We start from the raw sequence: 24,398 nt of genomic DNA on the forward strand, positions 1-24,398 counted from the left end.
CCAAAGTACAGTTTATGACCAAAGAGACCTTAGAAGGTTTCAGATCATTCCATTAAACAGGAGTAGTCTAGGGCCTTTGCATGGACACTGACTTCCATGAGAATGAATAACAAAACAACTTAACTTTATGGAACACTGACTACATGTCAGGCAGCAATATATATGAGATATATCTTATTTTTTAGGAGGCAGGGAAACTGATAAGAATTCAAGAACACAAAAATAGTAAGTATTAGAGTCAAGATTTGAACCCAGATATTCTCTCCCTCTGGAAACTGTGCTTAGATATTGCTATAGACTGAATATGTATGTCCCCCCCACCAACAAATTCATATGTTGAAACCCTAACCCCTAATGTGGTGGTACTAGGAGATGGGGCCTTTGGTTGCTGTGATAATGAGGGTAGAGCCATCATGAATGGGATTAGTGCCTTTGTAAAAAGATCCAGGAGAGCTCCCTCACCCCTTCCACTGTGTGAGGACACAGTGAGAAGATGGCTGTCTAAGAAACAGGAAATGAGCCCTCACAGGAAAATGACTCTGCTGGCACCCTGATTTTAAATTTCCCACCCTCCAGAATGGTGGCAAATAAATTTCTATTGTTTATAAGCCACTCAGTCTATGGTATTTTTGTTATAGCAGCCAGAACAGACTAAGATAAAAAGCGGTACTGAGAATGGGGTGCTGTTTTAATATCTAAAAATGAGGAATTGGTTTTACAACCAGAAAATGTAGAAGCTGGAAGAATCTTAAAGTTTATGCTAGAAAATGCCTACATTTCATGAATGGACTTTTAAAGGTGATTCTGGTGAGAGCTGACAAAGAAAAGAGGAGAGCTATAAAGAAAACCTCAATGTTCTTAGATAACACGTAAATAATCCTGAACAGAATGTTGGTAGAAATATGGATGAAAAGGTCATTCTGATGAGGTGTCAGACAGAAGTGAGGAAGATGTCATTGAAAACTGGATAAAAGATGATTCTTGTCATGAAGTAGCATAGAACTTAGCTGAATTGTGCTCCTGTTCTAGTGTTTTGTGGAAAGTAGAACTTGGAAGCAATGAAATTAGATATTTAGCTGAAGCTATTTCTAAATAAGCTGCAGCTTAGCTCCTCCTAACTGCTTATAGTAACATGTGAGAAGTGAGAAATTACCTAAATATGAAATTGTTAAGCAAAAAGGAAGCAGAACTCAAAGAATTAGAAAATTCTCATGCTATCCATATTATAAAACTATATCCATATTGAGAAAGCCTGGTCAGAAGAGAACAGTAAGGGTGTGACAAAACAACAGAAGATTAGAATTGATCAGCCATCTCAACAAATGTTGGCAGCTTTCTCCCAAACAATGAAAGAATGACCCTGAAGGCAATTCAGAGTTCATCAGAGCTGCCGCTCCCATCACAGGCCCAGAGTGGAAGGGTCAGAGGCCATAGTGGTTTCAAAGGAGGAGTCACCAGTCCTGTCGGACTTTGGAGCATGCTACCCAGCAATGCCTCACATCCTGGGTTCCGCTCCACACACTCCAGCCTCATGGTCTTCTGTCCATTCAGGAATGATGCTGACATGCCTTGGTACAGTGCAGGCCTCCATGTCCACCACCCCCTTCCACACACACACACACCAGACAGCACAAGTGGCAAGTTCTGGAGTTCACGTGGTGCCATCTCTACTGGCATCCAGATTACATAGCTCATGAGCTATGCTTCTACTTAGGTTTCAAAGGATGGGGCCACATGGAGCCACAGACTGGGAACTCCAGCCCAAAAGGGTCAAAGGGCCCATGCAGAGAGCCACTCCTGGGCCATGCTGCTGAAACTGGAGGACAGAACATCAAGTACAGAGGATTACTTATGACGCTTGTGATCTCATAGAGTTTGCCTTGTAGTTTGAACTTGACTGGGTTCCCTTATCCTTTTCTTCTTTCCTATATTTCCTTTGTGCAGTGGAGACATCTATGCTGTGTCTGTTCTACCACTGTATTTGGAAGAACATGACATGTTTGGTTTCACAAGTTCACATCTAGAGAGCGATTTGCCCCAGGATGGATCACACCTTACGTCTCATCCATATCTGATTTAGATGAGACTTTAAATTTTAGACTTTTAGAGTTGATGCTGGAATGAGTTAAAACTTTTAGGGCTGTTGTAATGTAATGAACTTATTTTGACTGTAAGAAGGATATGAATTTTGGAGGGAGTGGGGGCTGGGGCAGAATACTATGGACTAAATGTTTGCATCCATCCAAAATTCGTATGTTGAAACCCTAAACCCCAAAGTGGTGGTATCAGGAGGTGAGGCTTTGGGTAGGTGATTAGGTCACAAGGGTGGAGCCTTCATGAATGGGATTAGTGCCCTTATGTTAGAGCTCAGAGACCTCCCTTGCACCTTTGCCATGTAAGGCAAAAAGATGGTCATCTATGAACCTGGAAGCATGCTCTTACCAGACTCTAAATCTCTTGGTTCCTTCATCTTGGAATTCCCAGCCTTCAGAACTATGAAAAGTAAATTTGTATTGCTTATAAGCCACCCAATCTAAGATATTTTTGTTATAAGGGCCCAAACATACTAACAGATGTATTAATGAAAGTTATCTCCTGAGACTACTTGAGAGGGCTCTCAGTTTTTATTTGAAGCTGTATGTTTCTGGTACAGCAGTAAGAAGACTCTCTGAAAACATTAGTGTGTCTTGCTTCAGAAAAGTGACATTGCCATACTGAGAAAAGACTTTTTTATTCTGAATGCAATGGGCATCCATTACATTGTGCCTACACTAATGAAAGGAATTGTGGAACCCTGGCAATGCCATATCTCCTATACATGTCTCAGGCATCTTTCAGTGATATGGACTGTTTCCTAGTAGAGAAAACATAGGAAAACTACACAGAAAATACCAAAGTTCCCCCTGGACTTTGCAAGCAAAACTGATTTTGAAGGGCAGCATTACTGAGTCAGTGGCTTTGGAAAGTGTGAGGGACAGTAAGCATAAACAATTTGGCACATAATAACAAGAGAAAGAGAGGTGGGCACCAGTAGTTAAGTAATGGAGTGAGGTCAGCAGAGTCCTGGCAGGGCAGAAATATTTCTGCACTCAGCCACAGAGGGGTCCTGAACAAACTTGGAGATTGTGAGTTGATGATGGAATGAGTGGGTTTGCCACAGAAATCAGGGAAAAGGAAAGGGTAAAATACTTTCATAATAGGAGGAGTGAAGACCTAACAGATGAGAGTGAGGCCTGGTCTGCAAGAAAGTGAAAATCTCATGACTATTCCCCATTTCACTTGAAGTAGAGGCCAGGGTCCCTATTATGACCTAACAGCCCTAAATATTATTCCTTATTCTTTTTTTCTGTTATATGACCTCCTACTGCCCTCCATCTTGCTCATCCTACTTCAGGCACACTGGCTTTGTTTTTCTTCACACAGTCTGAGCATGCTTTTGCCTAATGATTTTACACTGGCTGTTTTCTATATCTGGAAAAATATTTAAAAAAAAACTGAGAGATTCCACCTCCAGTTATATCCATGGCCAACACCCTGAGCTCCCTTGTCTTGGACCCAATCATATTCTCTCCATGAAACCTATTTTTACAATGTCATTTATAAATGCAACCTGTCCTCATCATATTCCCCAGTTCTTTACATAAAACGTCATTAGAACAGTTTATGGAGATTCTATTTCTCTATTCAGGAGCATGAAAGAACTATACTTCACACTTAAAGTTCAGCTTGCCCGTCTGATTTCCTTTGGCTAATGAAATGAGCATAAATGACATGTATCAGTTCTGATTGGAAGCCTTTTGGAGCCAGACTTAATTTGCCACTTTCCCTTCCCACTGCCACCAGGAACCAGCCATACTCCAGATGATGGAGTAAGAAATACAATATGTGTTGTGAAAGACATTAATATTTGGAAGTGGTTATATCAGGGAAACCTATCCTCTTCTGAAAAATATACTCAAAATATTTTTTACTATAGAACTTAGTACTTTCTACCATCCCATATATAATTTACTATACTGGTAAGTAAAGTGGTAAATAAGTAAATAGATAGAAGGTCATAAGCTTTAACCCCTTGCCAGAACATAAATTCCAGAATAAAAAGGGAACTCTGTTTTATTTCACATCGCACTCTAAACACTATGAACACCGTGTGCCTGGCATATAGTAGGGACTCAATAAGTGTTGGGGGGAATGACTCTACTAATCAATAATGTGCTTTTCAAAGATCAGTCGGATACATAGGGAATGAAAGTACTAGGAGAAGTAAGAACAAATTAGAGTTGTCTTAAAGAGAATGACAGCACTGGAATTCACTAAACAAGGAATTTAGTTCAATGGAAAGTAGTGGGCTTTTATACTTAAAGCAACAAGGCTATGGTAGTTACAATGCGTGATTTAGAAATATGGAAGATAGAAATGTAGACTGGGATTATGTAGATATGTAGAAGATCCCTTAAATCAAATGTTTATATTTATAATTGTATGAAAATTATTAATTTATGGACTTCATCAGATTCAATTTGACAGACTGAAAAATGCCAATCTCACGTAACAGAAAAAATTTTTAATACCTTATGCTCTTATATAATAAGAATTACACCGACCAAAAGCTTATATGAAGGAAACTGAAATTTCTAAAATATCCTAGGGTAGAGATTGAGAGCTAGGTTACTTCAAAAATCAAGTAGTAGTTTTCATTTTTTAAATTATTTTTATTCATTTATTTTTAGAGAGAGAGAGAGAGTGAGCAGGGGAGAGGGGCATAGGGACAGAGGGAGAGACTCTTAAGCAGGCTCCACTCTCAGCACAGAGCCAGACACGGGGCTTGATCCCACAACCCTGAAATTATGACTTGAGCTGAAATCAAGAGTCAGACGCTCAACTGACTGAGCCACCCAGGTGCTCCTCAAGTAGTAGGCTTTAGAATATGTTCTTGACAAGCTAAGGTTTCAGGGTCTGGAGAGCATTAGAACAGACAGAAGAGAAGGGAACAGAAGGGAACGGAAGGGAAGGAAGGGAAGGGAAGGGAAGGGAAGGGAAGGGAAGGGAAGGGAAGGGAAGGGAAGGGAAGGGGAGGGGAGAGGAGAGGAGAGGAGAGGAGAGGAGAGGAGAGGAGAGGAGAGGAGAGGAGAGGAGAGGAGAGGAGAGGAGAGAAAAGAGAAGATGGTCAAAATATAGCTTAAGGAAGAAAAGTGGCCAATGATATGTATCAGTAGCACAAAGAGAACAATGATTTCTCACTTTTAAATGTAATAATGAGTAGTTATTACATGCAGGCCCTGTGATCTTGAGTGAAGCAGGACTCTCTATAAGAGCAATTTCCAGAAAAGACTGAGAGCCTACAGTTGTCAGCAGGCAGCCCACCCACTGAGAAGCTAAGAAGTGGGGTAAAATCCTTCCATTTTAATCAGGATTCTGGACAATGCATTAATAGCATTCATTGTAGTGCCATCCTAAACATCTTACCTATATATTTTCTAGTACCATATGGCATAATACAATATTTTAGCAAAATATAAATTGGCAAAATCATAAATAGGCTTGTAATACTTATTTTTTTTATAAATTTTTAATGTTTTTATTTATTTTTGCGAGAGAGAGACAGAGCGCGAATGGGGAAGGGGCAGAGAAAGAGAGACACACAGAATCCAAAGCAGGCCCCATGTAGGCAGCACAGAGCTCAACATGAACTGTGAGATCACAACCTGAGCTGAAGTCAGATGCTCAACCGACTGAGACACCCAGGCACCTCAAGACTCATAATACTTATTATTGTTCTACTAGTTTTTTTTTTATAAAATGAGTCTTAGAGCTCTCTATTTTAGTATATAAAACTCTTACTCATTCTTTTACACGATTGCTTAATTTTCCATTAAATTGACATACCATAAATTTATTTAAATCTAATTATTTAGGTTTGTGCAAATGCAAGGGCTTTTTTCAGCATGCATTCTAGAAATGTCATTTCTGTATCAAAGACGTGGACATTTTAAGTTGTAGTACATGATGATAACCCTCCTCCCCCCAGATGATAGGCTGAGACACCAGGGTGTCTCAGTCGGTTAAGCACTGGACTCCTCATTTAGGCTCAGGTCATGATCTCAGGGTCGTGAGATCAAGCCCCATGTCAGGCTCCACACTGAATATGGAGCCTGCTTGGGATTATCTCTCTCCCTCTCTCTCTCTGCCCCTCTCCTTACTCATGTGGGCTCTATCTCTCTCTCTAAAAATAAATAAACATTTTTTAAAAGATGATATGCTAATTCACATGCTCTCAAAAAATATATGAGAATGTGTATGTCTCCACAGCTTTGCCAAGTCTGGATGATGGAATTCTTTTTCATTTGTGTCAATGTAATGGAAAATAAAAAACAGTGTGCCATTGATACTTTAAAGTGAAGTACCCCAATTCACTAATTTCCCATTATTGTATATTACTATTTGATGTTTCTCCAAATCACCTGTTCATATAATTTTCCTATCTGTATTTTGAACTGTTCAACTATTTTTTTCTTGATATGCAGGCTTTACTTAGTTGTTAACCAAATCCTTTATTTTTTTTCAGTCAATAGTTTATACTTTCATTTTTGTTTATAGAATTGTAGCTCATGAGAATTTGTTTTTAAAAAAACAAAAATAAGCTAAATAGTTCAATTCAGAAATATGAATGACTCAAACAAGAACAATAATATATAATAACCAAATATGTTTTCTCTTTAACAAAGTTTAAAATACATCCCCTAATAGAGTTGTTATAGCAGTACAGGGTACAAGCAAGAAAAAAGAGAAACCATGTTAGGTATTTCAAATAGAAAGGATTTAATATGTGGAGTTGTTTATAAACATGTTGACTTAGGTTTAACTTCTCATTTGATGATGAAAAAGGCAGAAAATATTCAATGGTAGGCTTCTCTCCTCCTCCACTCCTCAATATGTTTTGTGAGGCACATCTTGGGCCAATCCCCAGAAATATTGTTCAATAAACTATTTATCTTTAGTGTCCTCTCAATCTCTCTTTTCACTCTCCACCTCACTATATAGTATCAATATATTTTTCTCCTCAGATAAAAGGTCTCTAACAGTTTCTTTCTGCCCTGAAGGCTTCTAATCACAGAAGGAAACAATGAAAAACCCATTTGTTTTGTGAAGCTACTGGTAAGATGAGTCAGCTTTTTCCAACATAGCAATCTTTTAAAGAACCACAGTAAAAAGAAATTACTTAACCCCCCAAATTAATTTCTTCTGGGGGAAATAGAGAAACTGTGTTCATGGGGTCATGTGGGAACACAGGGAAGACAGCAAGTACATGTTTAAGAGAGTAGTACTTCAAACCATTCCATGTACATGTGCAATCTGCCCCTTTCACAAATATATAAAATTCAGGAAATCAACCCACAACCTGTGGGTAGGCAGCTTTTCTTTTCCCTTATAAATTAAAGCACTTAGAGAAAAGCAGAGTGTCTAGAGATACATGAAGTATCATTTTCCAGGAAGGTGGTAGAATGATTGCAGCAGAAAAAAAGCCATATGAGTATGTTCAATGTTAAACATAGGAGTCGAAGTAAAAATCTTGGTTTCAACTGTCAGCCCCTGTGTTTCACTTTGTGACCATAAAAAGGATTCATACACCTTTTAGGCCACAGTCCCACACTGATAAAATGTGAAGATGTGAGAAGACAAACACCAAGATCCCTCTTAGATATTAACATTCTGTGGTCTAGTATCCTAGCTTTCTTGGTCCCTAACTAGTACACGCAGTCTATTCAGGACCACACAGCACTTGGACAAAAAGCTTGGACATCTCCCTTCAATATTTTGACACAGAAAATTTCAGCATGATCCCCAACACCTGCAATTTTAACAAGCTTACCAGGTGATTCTGATGCCCACCAAAACTTGAGAATCACTGGTTTAGACCTTGGCATTTATATGTAATTTCTGAGTTATACACTGGTCTAATTTTCACATCAAGGCGTTAGGTAGACTTTATTTTTCCCTCTATAATTTTGCTCCCACATATTCTTCCTCTCACAGTAGAAATCTGTTTGTTAGGTAAACTTTGCACTAATGGCAAATTATTCTTTTCAAGGTGATAGACCCTTTGCAAATTGGTAGCTGCTCTGGATATAATTTTGTGGTTTTTAAAACTCAGGGTATGAAGTACACACTGCAAATGTCTCTGAGAAACATTGCTTCAGAAGTTGAGAAGTACAGCATGGGAAGCTCTGAGCACAGAGTGGGTGCTGTCCACAGTATGCATTATGCCAGAATAATGATAGTGATTAGCATTCATATCATGGGATTTAAAATATAGGAATTTGAAATCTACCACCCTGTCTTGATAAAATGTAACATGCAATTGTGATGTTGATACTGAACACATTCTTGTTTCTATATCTCTCATTTTCCTCCCACTAACAAAGAAGGGGGCAACCCTCCTCCTGAATAAACCTAAGTAACCCATCTCTGAATTAAATACCATCCCATCCAATCCTGAATCTTAGAACCTTGCCACACTCTCTCATCCCAGGTGTTCTAGCACTATCCATCCTTCCTCTATAACTCTCCCTCATTTATGATCTATTGGTTTTTCCCTTTTTGCAGATAGTTACTGGTCTTCTCATTCTTTGGAAGAAAAAAAAAATCAAAGTTTACCCACTTCTGATGCTTCCTCTAATGCTCTGTTATTCTTCTCCTTCCTTTTATAGCCAAATATTTCAGAGGAATGCCTATGAATGCCCTCATCACTCACTTCCTCCATAACATGCTTCTTATTCATGTTTTACCCACAATACAAAAAATGCACAAAATGTTCCCCCCTCCCATTCCCTCCCATTCTGTATATATAGAGAGGAATTTGATTATATATATATATATATATATATATATATATATATATATAGAGAGAGAGAGAGAGAGAGAGAGAGAGAGAGAGAGAGGAGTTCGATAATAGTTTCTAATATATATTATGGTTTTATAATACATATATTATAACTTTATACATATGCCTCTTTATATATAGTTTTATATGTCTCTTTATATAGTTATATATAATATATATACAACTGTATACATAAATATATGTGTATATATATAGATAGGCAATAGATATTAATATATCTAATGAGCTAACTTTCATACCCTTGCCTCCTTTATCAATTCCCTTGCATTTTTGCTAAATGAGCCATTTTCCACCCACCCACCAACTCTGATCAGTGAAAATAAATTATGCAAATAAGATGTGTTCACTTGCAACTAATTTAAAAAGTCTAAGGACTTAACACAGCAAATTTATTTCTCTCTCATGAAATAAGACCATCATGGGTTAGTTGGGGCATGAGGAAGCAAGGTTTTCTCATCTCACTTAGGGACTCAAAATGGAGGAACAGCCACAATCATGAACATTCTCATTTACCAAACTAGATAGAAAACAGAACTCTGAAGTATCTCACACCAGTTAATTGTTCCAGCTTAGAAGTGACATACATTAAATCCACTCATATATCACTGGCCAAAATTACATGTCCCACCAATCCATAGATAATCCAAGAAATGATATCCCTCATGTACTAGAAAGTAGCCTGGTAAGCAAAATAATCCCATGACTTTAAGATATATTTTATGTGTGTGTGTGTGTGTGTGTGTGTGTGTGTATTTCTTCTTTTGGCTTCTTTAGTACTTAATTATCATGATATTCCACTTTCTGTCTATTTCACTCTTCTTCCTACTCACACAGCCCCCAAATACTGTAATAGCTCTATGTTCTACTCTGTCTGCACTACCATTCATATGGGCCTTGCCAATTTTCATATATTTAATGATCTAATCTATTTTGATGATTCCTTAACCTATATTTTCAGACTTCCCTTCTACTACTTCTACAGCTCAATAGCCAATATGTCCAATATGGAGTCATATTATAAAAAGCTGCCCTATGGAGAGTTGTAAGATCAATAAGCAAAGCCTTGAGAATGAAAGCTCTTCAGTGGGAACATAAAAATAATCAGTTTGGAACAGAGGGAGATGGGTGGTCACATTTTTGCCTTGAACTTTTGAATAGCAGATTATGTTACGTTTGATCAAGGAAAAGCTTTATTCAAATCCAGCAGTATATTTCAGTGTAATATACTGTGTGGCAGACCTTGTGGTGGGAGTATCCACGTTTATTACTTTGTTTAAGCCTAACAACAGTAAGAAATCTAATGCTTTACATTAAGAATAAAGAGGTCTAATATTAAAATTTTCTAAGATAAATCTTAGAAAAAAGCAGAAATACTTTAGAATTATTCACCACAGCTAAATGTTTAATAATTGTTGTAAAGACAGAACCATTTGAAAACCAACATCTCTGGTTGTACACATTCCCATGGCTGGCTGCTTTCTTTGGTCTAACAATGTTTCTCATGCTCTAAGCATTAAAATTGATATTCAGGGCTATAAGCACAAATGTGATTTTTTCATCCACATCTCTATAAGTTATCATGCAAATTCATCATATGCCTATGTTATATTTCCTATAATTAGGATAACTATGATCCCCACTGGGATACAGTGACATTGATTCATAAACTTTTTCCATCCTTCCATACAAAATAACACCACTTGATGTCAGTTGCAATACAATTCAAAAATTCTATTATTCCATGAAATATTTTTCTACTCCCACCAGCAGCCTTAGCTAAGAAGCCTATAAAACACAGAACTATTTAAAAAGAGACAAAGTGAAGGGCACCTGGGTGGCTCAGACGGTGAAGAGACTGACTTCGGCTCAGGTCGTGATCTCGCTGTTCGTAGGTTTGAGCCTTGTGTGGGATTCTGTGCCGCCAGCTCAGATCCTGGAACCTGTTTTGGATTCTGTGTCTCCCTCTCTTTCTGCCTCTCCCTTGCTTGCATTCTGTCTGTCTCTTTCTCTCTCAAAAATAAATAACCACTGAGAAAAAATTAAGGAAAAGAGAGACAAACTGACATCTAACATACCATAAACAAGGGAAGTCCACCTGTATAGAGGACCAAATATAACTTTCTGTCTGAAACATTTCCACTACTCAGCCCTTCTGACACAGGTTACTGGTTTTGATCTGAGAAATTAGTGTCACAAAGTGAGAGGCTTTGCCCTTTTCTTGTGTCTCCAATCTATTTTACCACCATTTTCACAGTTAGTCCATCTGAGTACTGTTTGGCTATCTGTACACCAAGACCTAATGTAACTGTACCAATAGGAGAATTAGAAGTGGTTCAAGGAGTCATGGACTCTATCATTGTATAAGAAAGAATAGTTCTAGCCCATAACTGATCGTTATGGCAGCTACAGATGAGGAGACTGAACCCAAATGTGTATTCACATTGTAAATTGGCCTTTGTTCAACAATGTAACCAGATTTCACCAGGAAAACTCAGCAAAACTTTAGCCTTTCTATTTTCAGTTGTGGATGTATACAATTTTCAGTGCAATATTTACATGGGTAAAAATGTAATCTATAAAGACTATGTTCTTTACATGTTGAAGTCCACAGAAATGTTTGTGTTAAGAACATGGCAAATTTTGCAGCATGAATCATGAATCTTCTTGCTTCCCACTCTCCTCTCATGCTGAAACTTCCTCTCATCCTCACTGATCCTCTTTTATTTCTGTCTATTAACCTCTCTTCTGTGATTTTCTTTGCTATCTCCTAGCTCTCAATTTTGGGCTAGTTTTCCTAACTTCTGTTTTCAGCTTTCTCCTCTGGTGTAACACTTCCATGGTTGAGTCCATCAGTAATGACATCTCTGTCTAAAAATTCTGAGACATAACATCTAATGGCTTGCATAGTGCCCCTAAAGGTGCTAGCACAATTCAGAACTAGCACAAGTCAGCCATGTGGGTGAAGAGTCAGGGTAATTATAGTCCTCATTAATCTTCTTTCTATATACATTCTACACCATAGTTGCATTATGCCACTAGGTGCTGGAATCATGGTTTCCAGCAATTTGTATTGTTGAAGCCTGCATTTTTGTTACTCTGTCATTAAAGAGCATAAGAAATATTTCACTAGGTTTAATATTGTACTGAAAATTGTTTGCATATCTTATAAAAGGTGTGGTTAAAAAGTGTAAGAGCCAAACAATTAAAGTTAAATCAATTTGGATGGATTTAAATTCTAGTGCCACCAGTTGCTAAGTCTGTGCATCAATTTCCTGATCTGTAAAAAGAAAATACTAAAACATATCTCACATAATTATTGTGAAGACCCATTAGAAATATTTGGAAAGCAATGAGCATAGTGTCTGACATACAGTGCTGACAGGTAACTCTAGTGAAGTCTCAAAATCAGTTAAAGAAAAAAAAAAGAAGAGAAAAAAATCAGTTAAATTGTTTCACTGCATATTGACAGGTGACCTTCTCTACCACCTAAACCTTAAATCACTTATTTTTACTATAATGTGGTTGAGAGTTTGTTCCTTTAACATGGATAAAGCAGGAGAAATTAGGTAGCAGAATGAAGAGCTAGTAGACTTGATCCTTCTTATTTGTTCAAATTGTACAATAGTAGAGTGACTCCTTATAAGAGCAGTGATTTTTTAACCTCCTCTATGTGGCCTTGGAAAAAGGAGTTTATTATTGTTTGAGGTTTACACTATGGACTCAAGGTATAAACAGTGAGAAGGACTTAAATTAAAGCTTTGTTCCAGTGTATTCTTAAAAAGGTAACTAGACTACTGACTTCATTTTGGATCAGTTCTGGACCAACTCACTGCCAAAAAAGTTTTATACAAGTGTAATTTTAAAAATGTATAATCATATACATAAAATTTCATATCTTTTGTCCATGATGAAATTATTAATATTGTAAAATAAATTAGATTTTTTTTACCTAGAGAAATGAAGAGCATTATTTTTTTTTAATTTTTTTTCAATGTTTATTTATTTTTGGGACAGAGAGACAGAGCATGAACGGGGGAGGGACAGAGAGAGAGGGAGACACAGAATCGGAAACAGGCTCCAGGCTCTGAGCCATCAGCCCAGAGCCCGACGCGGGGCTCGAACTCACGGATGGCAAGATCGTGACCTGGCTGAAGTCGGACGCTTAACCGACTGCGCCACCCAGGCGCCCCAGAAGAGCATTATTTTTAAGGACAAAGAATGATCAGAGAGGGCTGGTAAAATAAGAATGAGAGAATCAGATTCCAGAGCCACAAATTAGAGGTTGGTTAATTCTAGATTTATGTTATATTTATTTTCAAAATCTAGGAAATAAGAAGGGCAGTAGAATACATTTCTAGAAATTAAATAAGACAAAACTTAAGAGTGAAGACTGAACACATGCTATTGAATTTACCTGCTATGATCTATCATGTACCTTTAGTTCCCAATTTTTAATGTATCTTCTGTGGCATCATGAAAAATTCTAGAAGACTAATAAAGGCATCAAGGCATCAAGAAACTAAGCAAAGCTATCCCTAACTTACAGTTTCCTTCTCCAAATATCGTTTTATTGTGTTTTGTTTTGTTTTGTTTTGTTTTGTTTTGTTTTGTTTTGTTGTAATGGGAATGGCATCCTAGTGTGGAGCAGCCACGGGTGCTCACCTTTTCTTCTCACTCTGGAATTTGTTGCCTGATTTCATCCTCCTCCCACTAGGATCCTCCTCCTCAGCACTCAGCAGCAGTCCCCTGCCTGCCCTTGCCATTCTCAATCTTACTTTGGGATTTTGTGACTAATGGGTTAAATTGCAGAGAGGGCAGTGCTGTAGACTAAGTACAGAAATGAATGACAGTACTACTGCGCTACCCATGGAGGTATCCTTCTTATTCCTAGCTAAAGGTTTCCACTATTAGTAATATGTGGATTAAAAAAGAAGTTGGGAGAAACAAAGAAAGAGGAATATAGCTATGAGGAAAAAAAGAAAAGTTGCTTCTATAACATTCTCATTTCAGTGTCTCTTTCCTATTTTGTGATTTCTCTATCCTGGTTTTTCCTCCTCAACAACCCTATCCTAGATTCCTTTTTTCTTTACTCATGAAATCTACCTTTAACCCTCACAATCCTAGTCCCTGTATTGCTAGAAGCCAACCTCAGGACCATCCCCCAACACAGGTTTTTATTAATCAGACATGAATAATAAGGTTGGTAAAATTCAAAGTGATTAAAAAATATCCTTGGGACTGCACATATAATATGAATTTCCTTGCTGTGTTATATGACTACATGAAGACAGTTGAGGTCTCTGAAATAATGATAGGGCACTATAAAAATGCATGGCATTATTATTACTATAACCATCTTTTTGCTTTCAAGTGTAGGTAGGGCTCAGAAATAACAGGTATCTACATTCACCTAAATAGCTTCCTGTAGCTACACATGCCAGGATACTAAAAGTTCTAGAGGCAATTCTGAATATGTATAAACTAATAAATGGAAGAAAACATTTATTAATCTCTTTAAACTTAAAAAATTGTCCAAGTTATTTTACAATATCTTTTTAACCAATAGCCAACATGAAAATTCATAAACTCTGAACATTATGAAACATAGAATTTCACAGTAGGTTCAAATGTAGTTATGACCTTTGTCCATATATCAGCAGAGCTACAGTAGAGTTAGTGATTAACTCAGTCTTTTAACCATTCAACACATTTTCATGAAACACTTTTTCTGGATAGTGCATTATGTTAATTCCTAGGAGAGAGGTTCACAAATATATAAACAACAATCCTTATATAACTTTATAGCCTAGTTAGATAGATGACACAGTCAAATAAACTCAAACATGAATGTCAAATAAATACATCAGATAATGTACACTGTAAGAATTTAGAATAGGAACAAATCACTTTTAGAGGAAATGGTCAGAGAAGTTTATATAGGACTGATGGCATGTGAGCTGGACATTGAAATAAGATTCTACTTGTCATAAAACTGAAAGTTAACAATAATAATAATAATAATAATAATAATAATAGTATCAAATTTAACAATAATAACAAAAAGCAACCATGATGATGGTTTTCATGTTTGGAGCACATTCTATATATGAAGTACCATTATCTGTCTTATTTCGTCTAATCTTCAAAATAACCCAATTAAGATAGGTACTATATATTTATTAGAGAGATGAGGAAATTAGGGCTTAGGGAAATATAGCAATTGGTAAATATTACAGAGAAAATAAATGGGAAGACCGTAGTATGAAAATGGGCTGTTGTCCCCCACCTTATACAGATGTGCAGGATGCTGCCAAAGAGGCCCATTTCTCTCTCACCACATCCATAGTACTGAGTCATGAGGCACATGGATAGAGGATTTGGAGAGACTGAAACAATGGCATATAGGACTCTCACAGGTCATTAAAAGGAACTGAATCCTACAAAATGCATTTTAGACTCCATCAAGAAGTCTACCCAAGAGCCTCTGGGGATGCCTTGCCCACTTATTTTCCCCATCTGGCCTGTGGGCATCCCCAGTATTCCATGTGCCTCACCCACACACCTTCCCACTCTGTGGTTATCTCCCTTTGTGAACTTCCAATGGCAGTGGTGAGAGAGAGCTTTGGTAGATGGCTAGAAAGCAAACATACCAAGCTGGTCAGAATCTATGAGCAAGGGAGGGACCACAAATTTGAGCATTAGGTCCAAACTTTGGAAAACAAAAGAAAGCCTGTCAGCACATGGGCCGGCACCTTGCAGGATCCAGTAAAGGCATACAAGCTTAAGAATTCTGCCACAAGAGGGGCACCTGGGTGGCTCAGTCAGTCAAGCATATGACTTTGGCTCAGGTCATGATCTCACAGCTCGTGAGTTCGAGTCCCGTGTCGGGTTCTATGCTTACAGCTCAGAGCCTGGAGCCTGCTTTGGATTCTGTGTCTCCCTCTCTCTCTGCCCCTAACCCACTTGAATTATGTCTCTGTTTCTCTCAAAAATAAACAATTAAAAAAAAGAATTCTGCCACAAGAGAGAACAATAAGCATGGAGAGGTACACACGTAGAAAGTCGGAGATAGCCTCCAAATCCCAAACAGGGCTGATGGAAGGTATTTCTCTCCCTAGGTAATTAGTAAAGACTAAAAATGTGGCTGGTATTTCAACTGCAAAGGCAACAGTGCAAGGAACATTCAAACTTCAAGGTAACATGACACCACCAAAGGATTACAATAATATTCTAGTACCTAATCCCAAACACACAGAGGTTTGTGATTTACCTAATAAAGAATTCAAAATAGCTATTTTAAGGGAATTCAATGAGCTACACAAAAACACAGAAAGACAATATAATGAAATCAAGAAAACAATACATGAACAAAATGAGAACTTTAACAAAAGTGTAGAAATGATAAAAAGAATCAAAGAGAAATTCTGGAGATGAAGTATATAATGAATGAAATTAAAAAATGCAGTAAGGACATCAATAGGAGAATGGATCGAGCAGAAGAAATAGTCTGTATTAGAAGACAGGAACTTGAAAATTATGGAGAGAAGATCAATAACAATACCAACAACAAAAGAATGAAAAGAGTAAAGAAACATTATGAGATCCATGAGATATCATTAAAAGAAACAATTTTCAAATTATTGGAGTTCCACAAGGAGAAGAGAGGGAGACGGGCAGACAGCTTATTTAGAAAAAAAAAAATGTCTGAGAACCTAACAAATCTGGAGAGAGACACAGATATTCAAGTTTATAGAGCATATAGGTCAACAAACAAAATCAATTTAAAGAGTTCCTTCCCAGGACACCTGATAATAAAACTTACAAAAAATCAAAGAAAGGTGGAGGGGCAGCCCACCTGGCAAGGCAGAGCCCCAGAAGTCCAGCTTGCAAAAGCGAAGGGGCCAGACTCCGAGAGTTCTGACAGCAAGCGGGACTTAACATCTGGAATGTTAAAAGTCAACAGCTCTGCTCTCTAAGAGTGGGGAGGGTGAGAGGACGCCAGGAGAGTGGCTGAGCCCTGGAATACAGAGCTCAGCTCAATGGGGGAAGATGCACTCTGGCAAGCGCCATTTCCCTCTCCCATCCCCCAGCCGAAATTCCAAAGGGAACCAATTCCCTTCACTGAACTTGCTTGCACCCACAAATGCCCCACGCTGTGATTCTGTGGATCCATCCTTCTGACAGGCTTGCCTCCCTCCCGGTACTGCAGGGCCCCTCCTGCAGAGGACCACTGAAGGCAAAGCAAGGTAAGCCTGCCCCTGCGACCCCAAAGCACCTTGCAGATCTACCCCGGCTAATACGCCCTTGGCCAGATCCCATCCAAGCAGCACCACAAGCCTGCCAATGTGCAAGTAGCCCAGATGGACTCACCACTCCACAGTGAGTCCAGCCCCTGGGAGAAGGGAAGATAAGGTACACACCAGTCTGACTGTGGCCCCAGCCATGGGCTGGGGGCACACATCTAGTCTGACTGCAGCCCCGCCCACCAACACAAGTTTCTCCAGACAGCACAGGGAAAATGCCCTGCAGTTTGGAGCTACAGCAGGGACTACCCAAAATGATGAAATGGAAAAATTCTACTCAAAAGAAACTCCAGGAAATACCGAAAGCTAACGAATTGATCAAAAATGATTGAAGCATTAAAACGGAACAAGAATTTAGAAAGATAGTCATACAATTAATCGCTGGGCTTGAAAAAAGCATAGAGGACAGCAAAGAATCTATTGCTACAGAGATCAAGGGACTAAGAAATAGTCATGAGGAGCTTAAAAAAATGCTATAAATGAGGTGCAAAATAAAATGGAGGCGACCACAGGACGGATTGAAGAGGCAGAAGAGAGAATAGGTGAATTAGAACATAAAATTATGGAAAAAGAGGAAGCTGAGAAAAAGAGAGAGACAAAAATAAAGGAGATTGAGGGGAGAATTAGAGAACTAAGTGATGGAATCAAACGTAACAATATCCGTATCATAGGAATTCCGGGAGAGGAAGAGAGAGAGAAAGGGAATGAAGGTGTACTTGAAGAAATCATAGCTGAGAACTTCCCTGATCTGGAAAAGGAAAAAGGCATTGAAGTCCAAGAGGCAAAGAGAACTCCCTTCAGACGTAACTTGAATCAATCTTCTGCACGACATATCATAGTGAAACTGGCAAAATACAAGGATAAAGAGAAAATTCTGAAAGCAGCTAGGGAAAAATAGGCTCTAACTTACAAAGGGAAACCCATAAGACTACTTGCAGACCTATCTACTGAAACTTGGCAGGGCAGAAAGGAATGGCAAGAAATCTTCAACGTGATGAACAGAAAAAATATGCAGCCAAGAATCCGTTATCCAGCAAGTCTGTCATTCAGAATAGGAGAGATAAAAGTTTTCCCAAACAAACAAAAACTGAAGGAATTCATCACCACTAAACCAGCCCTACAAGAGATTCTAAGGGGGATTCAGTGAGTGAAATGTTGCAAGGACCACAAAGTACCGGAGACAGCACTACAAGCATGAAACCTACAGACATCACAATGACTCAAAAACCATATCTTTCTATAATAACACTGAATGTAAATGGACTAAATGCTCCAACCAAAAGACACAGGGTATCAGAATGGATAAAACAACAAGACCCATCCATTTGCTGTCTACAAGAGACTCATTTTAGACCTAAGGACACCTTCAGATTGAAAGTAAGGGGATGGAGAACTGTCATGCTACTGGAAGTCCAAAGAAAGCTGGAGTAGCCATACTTATATCAGACAAACTAGACTTTAAATTAAAGGCTGGAACAAGAGATGAAGAAGGGCATTATATAATAATTACAGGGTCTATCCATCAGGAAGAGCTAATAATTATAAATGTCTTTGCACCGAATATGGAAGCCCCCAAATACAGACAACAATTCATCTCAAACAGAAGCAACCTATTGATAAGAATATGGTAATTGCAGGGGACTTTAACACCCCACTTACAACAATGGATAGATCATCTAGACACAGGATCAATAAAGATACAAGGGCCCTGATTGGATCAGATGGACTTGACAGATATATTTAGAACTCTGCATCCCAAAGCAACAGAATATACTTTCTTCTCGAGTGCACATGGAACATTCACCAAGATAGATCATATACTGGGTCACAAAACAGCCCTTCATAAGTTCACAAGAATTGAAATCACATCATGCACACTTTCAGACCACAATGCTATGACACTTGAAATCAGCCACAGGAAAACGTCTGGAAAAACCTCTAAAAGCATGGAGGTTAAAGAACACCTTACTAAAGAATGAATGGGTCAACCAGGCAATTAGAGAAGAAATTTAAAAATATACAGAAACAAAGAAAATGAAAATACAACAATCCAAACACTTTGGGATGCAGCAAAGGCAGTCCTGAGAGGAAAATACACTTCAATCCAGGCCTATCTCAAGAAACAAGAAAAATCCCAAATACAGAATCTAACAGCACACCTAAAGGAACTAGAAGCAGAACAGCAAAGACACCCCAAACCCAGCAGAAGAAGAGAAATAATAAAGATCAGAGCAGAAATAAACAATATAGTAGCCAAAAAAAAAAAAAAAAAAAAAAAACAACAACTGTAGAGCAGATCAATGAAACCAAGAGTTGGTTTTTTCAAAAAATAAACAAAATTGATGAACCTCTAGCCAGGCTTCTCAAAAAGAAAAGAGAGATGACCCAAATAGATAAAATCATGAGTAAAATTGGAATTATTACAAACAATCCCTCAGAAATACAAACAATTATCAGGGAATATTATGATAATTATATGCCAATAAACTGGACAACCTGGAAGAAATGGACAAATTCCTAAACACCCACACCCTTCCAAAACTCAAACAGGAAGAAATAGAAACCTTGATCAGCCCCATAACCAGCGAAGACATTGAACCAGTTACCAAAAATCTCCCAACAAATAAGAGTCCAGAAGCAGATGTCTTCCCTGGGGAATTCTATCAGACATTTAAAGCAGAGATAATACCTATCCATCTCAAGCTGTTCCAAAACATAGAAAGGGAAGGAAAACTTCCAGACCCATTCTCTGAAGCCAGCATTACTTTGATTCCCAAACAAGACACAGACCCAATAAAAAAAGGGAACTACAGGCCAATATTCCTGATGAATATGGATGTAAAACTTCTCAACAAGATACTAGCAAAACAAATTCAACAGTATATAAAAAGAATTACTCACCATGATCAAGTGGGATTCATTTCTGGGCTGCAGGGCTGGGTCAACATTCGCAAATCAATCAATGTGATACATCACATAAATAAAAGAAAAGATAAGAACCATATGATCCTGTTAATCAATGCAGAAAAAGCATTTGACAAAATTCAGCATCCTTTCTTAATAAAAACCCTCGAGAAAGTCGGGATAGAAGGAACATACTTAAACATCATAAAAACCATTTATGAAAAGCCCACAGCTAATATCATCCTCAATGGGAAATAACTGAGAGCTTTACCCCTGAGATCAGGAACATGACAGGGATGTCCACTCTCACTGCTGTTGTTTAACATAGGGTTGGAAGTGCTGGAATCAGAAATCAGACAACAAAAGGAAGTCAAAGGCATCAAAATTGGCAAAGATGAAGTCAAGCTTTCACTTTCTGAAGATGACATTATACTATACATGGAAAACCTGAGAGACTCCACCAAAAGTCTGCTAGAACCGATACGTGAATTCAGCAAAGTCGCAGGACACAAAATCAATGTATAGAAATCAGTTGCATTCTTATACACTAATAATGATGCAACAGAAAGACAAAGAAAGAAACTGATCCCATTCACAATTGCACCAAGAAGCATAAAATACCTAGGAATAAACCTAACCAAAGATGTAAAAGATCTGTATGCTGAAAACTACAGAAAGCTTATGAAGGAAATTGAAGAAGATACAAAGAAATGGAAAAACAACCCATGCTCATGGATTGGAAGAATAAATACTGTTAAAATGTCAATACTGCCCAAAGCAATCTACACATTCAATGCAATCCCAATCAAAATTGCACCAGCATTCTTCTTGAAGCTAGAACAAGCAATCCTAAAATTTGTATGGAACCACAAATGGCAAAGTAATATTGAAGAAGACCCAAGTGGGAGGCATCACAATCCCAGTCTTTAGCCTCTACTACAAAGCTGTAATCATCAAGACAGCATGGGTTTTGGCACAAAAACAGACAATTAGACCAATGGAATAGAAGAGAGACTCCAGAATTGGACCCACAAAATTATGGCCAACTAATCTTTGACAAAGCAGGAAAGAATATCCAATGGAAAAAAGACAGTCTCTTTAACAAATGGTGCTGGGAGAGCTGGACAGCAACATGCAGAAGGTTGAAACTAGACCACTTTCTCACACCATTCACAAAAATAAACTCAAAATGGATAAAGGACCTGAATGTGAGACAGGAAACCATCCAAACCCTAGAGGAGAAAGCAGGAAAAGACCTCTCTGACCTCAGCCGCAGCAATTTCTTACTTGACACATCCCCAAAGGCAAGTGAATTAAAAGCAAAAATGAACTATTGGGACCTCACGAAGATAAAAATCTTCTGCACTGCAAAGGAAACAATCATCAAAACTAAAAGGCAACCAACAGAATGGGAAAAGATATTTGCAAATGACATATCGGACAAAGGGCTAGTATCCAAAATCTATAAAGAGCTCACCAAACTCCACACCCGAAAAACAAATAACCCAGTGAAGAAATGGGCAGAAGACATGAATAGACACTTATGGAACTGGAGGGTATTATGCTAAGTGAAATTAGTCAGTCAGAGAAAGACAAAAATCATATGACTTCACTCATATGAGGACTTTAAGAGACAAAACAGACGAACATAAGGGAAGGGAAACAAAAATAATATGAAAACAGGGAGGGGGACAAAACAGAAGAGTTTCATAAAATTGGAGAACAAACTGCGTGTTACGGGAGGGTTGTGGGAGGGGGGATGGGATAAATGGGTAAGGGGACCTAAGGAGTCTACTCCTGAAATAATTGTTGCACTATATGCTAACTAATTTGGATGTAAATTTTGAAAAATTAAAAAAAAAAGAAATTGTGGTTTGTATCTACAATGGAATACTACTTGGCAATGACAAAGATTTCAGTCTGTCCATTTGTAGCAACGTGGATGGAAATAGAGAGTGTTATGCTAACTGAAATAAGTCAGTCAGAGAAAGACAGATACCATATGTTTTCACTCTTATGTGGATCCTGAGAAACATAACAGAAGACCATGGGGGAGGGGAAGGGGGAAAAAAAGTTAGAGTGGGAGAGAGCCAAACTATAAGAGACTCTTAAAAACTGAGAATAAACTGAGGGTTGATGGGGAGTGGGAGGGAGAGGTGGGTGGGTGATGGGCACTGAGGAGGGCACCTGTTGGGAGGAGCACTGCATGTTATATGGAAACCAATTTGACAATAATTTTCATATTAAAAAATCAAATAAAAAGAAAATCTTGAAAGTATCAAGAGAAAAAGACTTGTAACTTAGAACTCTCATAAGCCAATTATAGGATTTTCAGCCCAAAACTTAAAAGCCCAGAAAAGTTGAATGATTTATTCAAAGTGCTGAAATAAATAAATAAATAAATAAATAAATAAATACCAATTAAGACTACTCTATCCAGAAAAGCTGTCTTCCAGAAATAAAAGATAAAAAATTTTCCCAAACAAAATCTGAGGGAGTTTGTCACCACTAGAAGTGCTTCACAAGAAATGCTGAGTTTCTTAAGCTGAAATCAAAGGACGTTAATTAGTAATATGAAAACATATGAATATACAACTCACTGGTAAAGCTAAGTATATAGACAATTTTCAGAACACTCTAATACTATCATATAGTGGTACCTTAACCAACTAATTCTACTATAAAGCCTAAAGGACAGGATTACAAAAATACCTATAGCTACAATAACTTGTTAATGAATATAAAATATAAAAAGAGGTAAGAGTGACATCAAAAACATAAAAAGGGAGATAAAGGGTAGAGTTTTTGTATACAACCAAAGTCATAATCATAAAATAGATTGCTATATCTATAAGATGTTTATGTAAGCCTCATGGTAACTATGGAGCAAAACCTACAATGGTTTCACAAAAGAAAAAGAGAAGAGAATCAAAGCACATGACTACAGAGAATCATCAATTCACAAAAGAAGAGAGCAAGAGAAGAAAAAGAGAACACGGGAACTACAAAACAGTCAGAAACCAATAAAATGGCATTAGAAGCCCTTAACTGTGGGGGCGCCTGGGTGGCTTAGTTGGTTACGCAACTGACTTCAGCTCAGGTCATGATCTCACAGATCTTGAGTTTGAGCCCCACATCCGGCTCGGGGCTGACAGCTCAGAGCCTGGAGCCTGCTTCAGATTTTGTGTCTCCCCCTCTCTCTACCCCTCCCCTGCTCATGCTCTGTGTCTCTCTGTCTTTCAATAATAAATAAACGTTAAAAAAAATTTAGAAGCCCTTATAAACTCAAAGTAAAGGGATGAAAAAAAGTTATTACATGAAGTGACAACCAAAAGAGAGTAGGGGTAGCTGTACTTCTATCAGAAAAAATAGATTTTAAACAAAAAACGGTAACAAGTGATGAAGAAGGTTATCATATAATGATAAAGCAGTCAATTCATCAACAGTATGCAACAATCATAAACATATATGAGCCCAACATCACCACATATTAATATATTAAGCAAATACTAATAGATCAGAAGGAAGAAATAGACAACAGTACAATGATAGCAAAGAACCCCTATACCTCACTTTCAGAAATAGATAAATCATCCAGATGGAATATCAGTAAGAGAGCATTAGACTTGAGGGGTACCTGGGTAACTTAGTAGGTTGTGTGTCTGACTCCTGATTTTGGCTCAAGTCATGATCTCACAGATTTGTACGTTTGAGTCCCATGTCAGGCTCTGCATTGTTTGGGATTCTCTCTCTCTCTCTCTCTGTCTCTGTCTCTCTCTCTCTCTCTCTCTCTCTCTCTCTCTGACCCTTCACTGCTCATGCTCCCTCTACCTCTGTCAAAATAAATACCTGACATTAGACTTGAACTGCAGATCAAATGGACCTAAGAGACATATACAGAACATTCCACCCAACAGCAGCAGAATACACATTCTTCTCAAGCACACACAGAACATTCTCCAGGATAGATTATATGACAGGTCACAAAACAAGTCTTTCCAAATTTAATAAAACTGAAATCATATCAAGTGTTTTTTTTTTCAAACACAATGGTATGAAACTAGAAATCAATACCAGGAGGAAAGCTGGAAAATATAAACATGTGAAAATTATTATTTTTTTTTTTAATTTTTTTTTCAACGTTTTTTATTTATTTTTGGGACAGAGAGAGACAGAGCATGAATGGGGGAGGGGCAGAGAGAGAGGGAGACACAGAATTGGAAACAGGCTCCAGGCTCTGAGCCATCAGCCCAGAGCCTGATGTGGGGCTCGAACCCACGGACCGCGAG

This window comes from Felis catus, chromosome X (genome assembly GCF_018350175.1).
Source record: "Felis catus isolate Fca126 chromosome X, F.catus_Fca126_mat1.0, whole genome shotgun sequence".
Classification (NCBI taxonomy): domain Eukaryota; kingdom Metazoa; phylum Chordata; class Mammalia; order Carnivora; family Felidae; genus Felis; species Felis catus.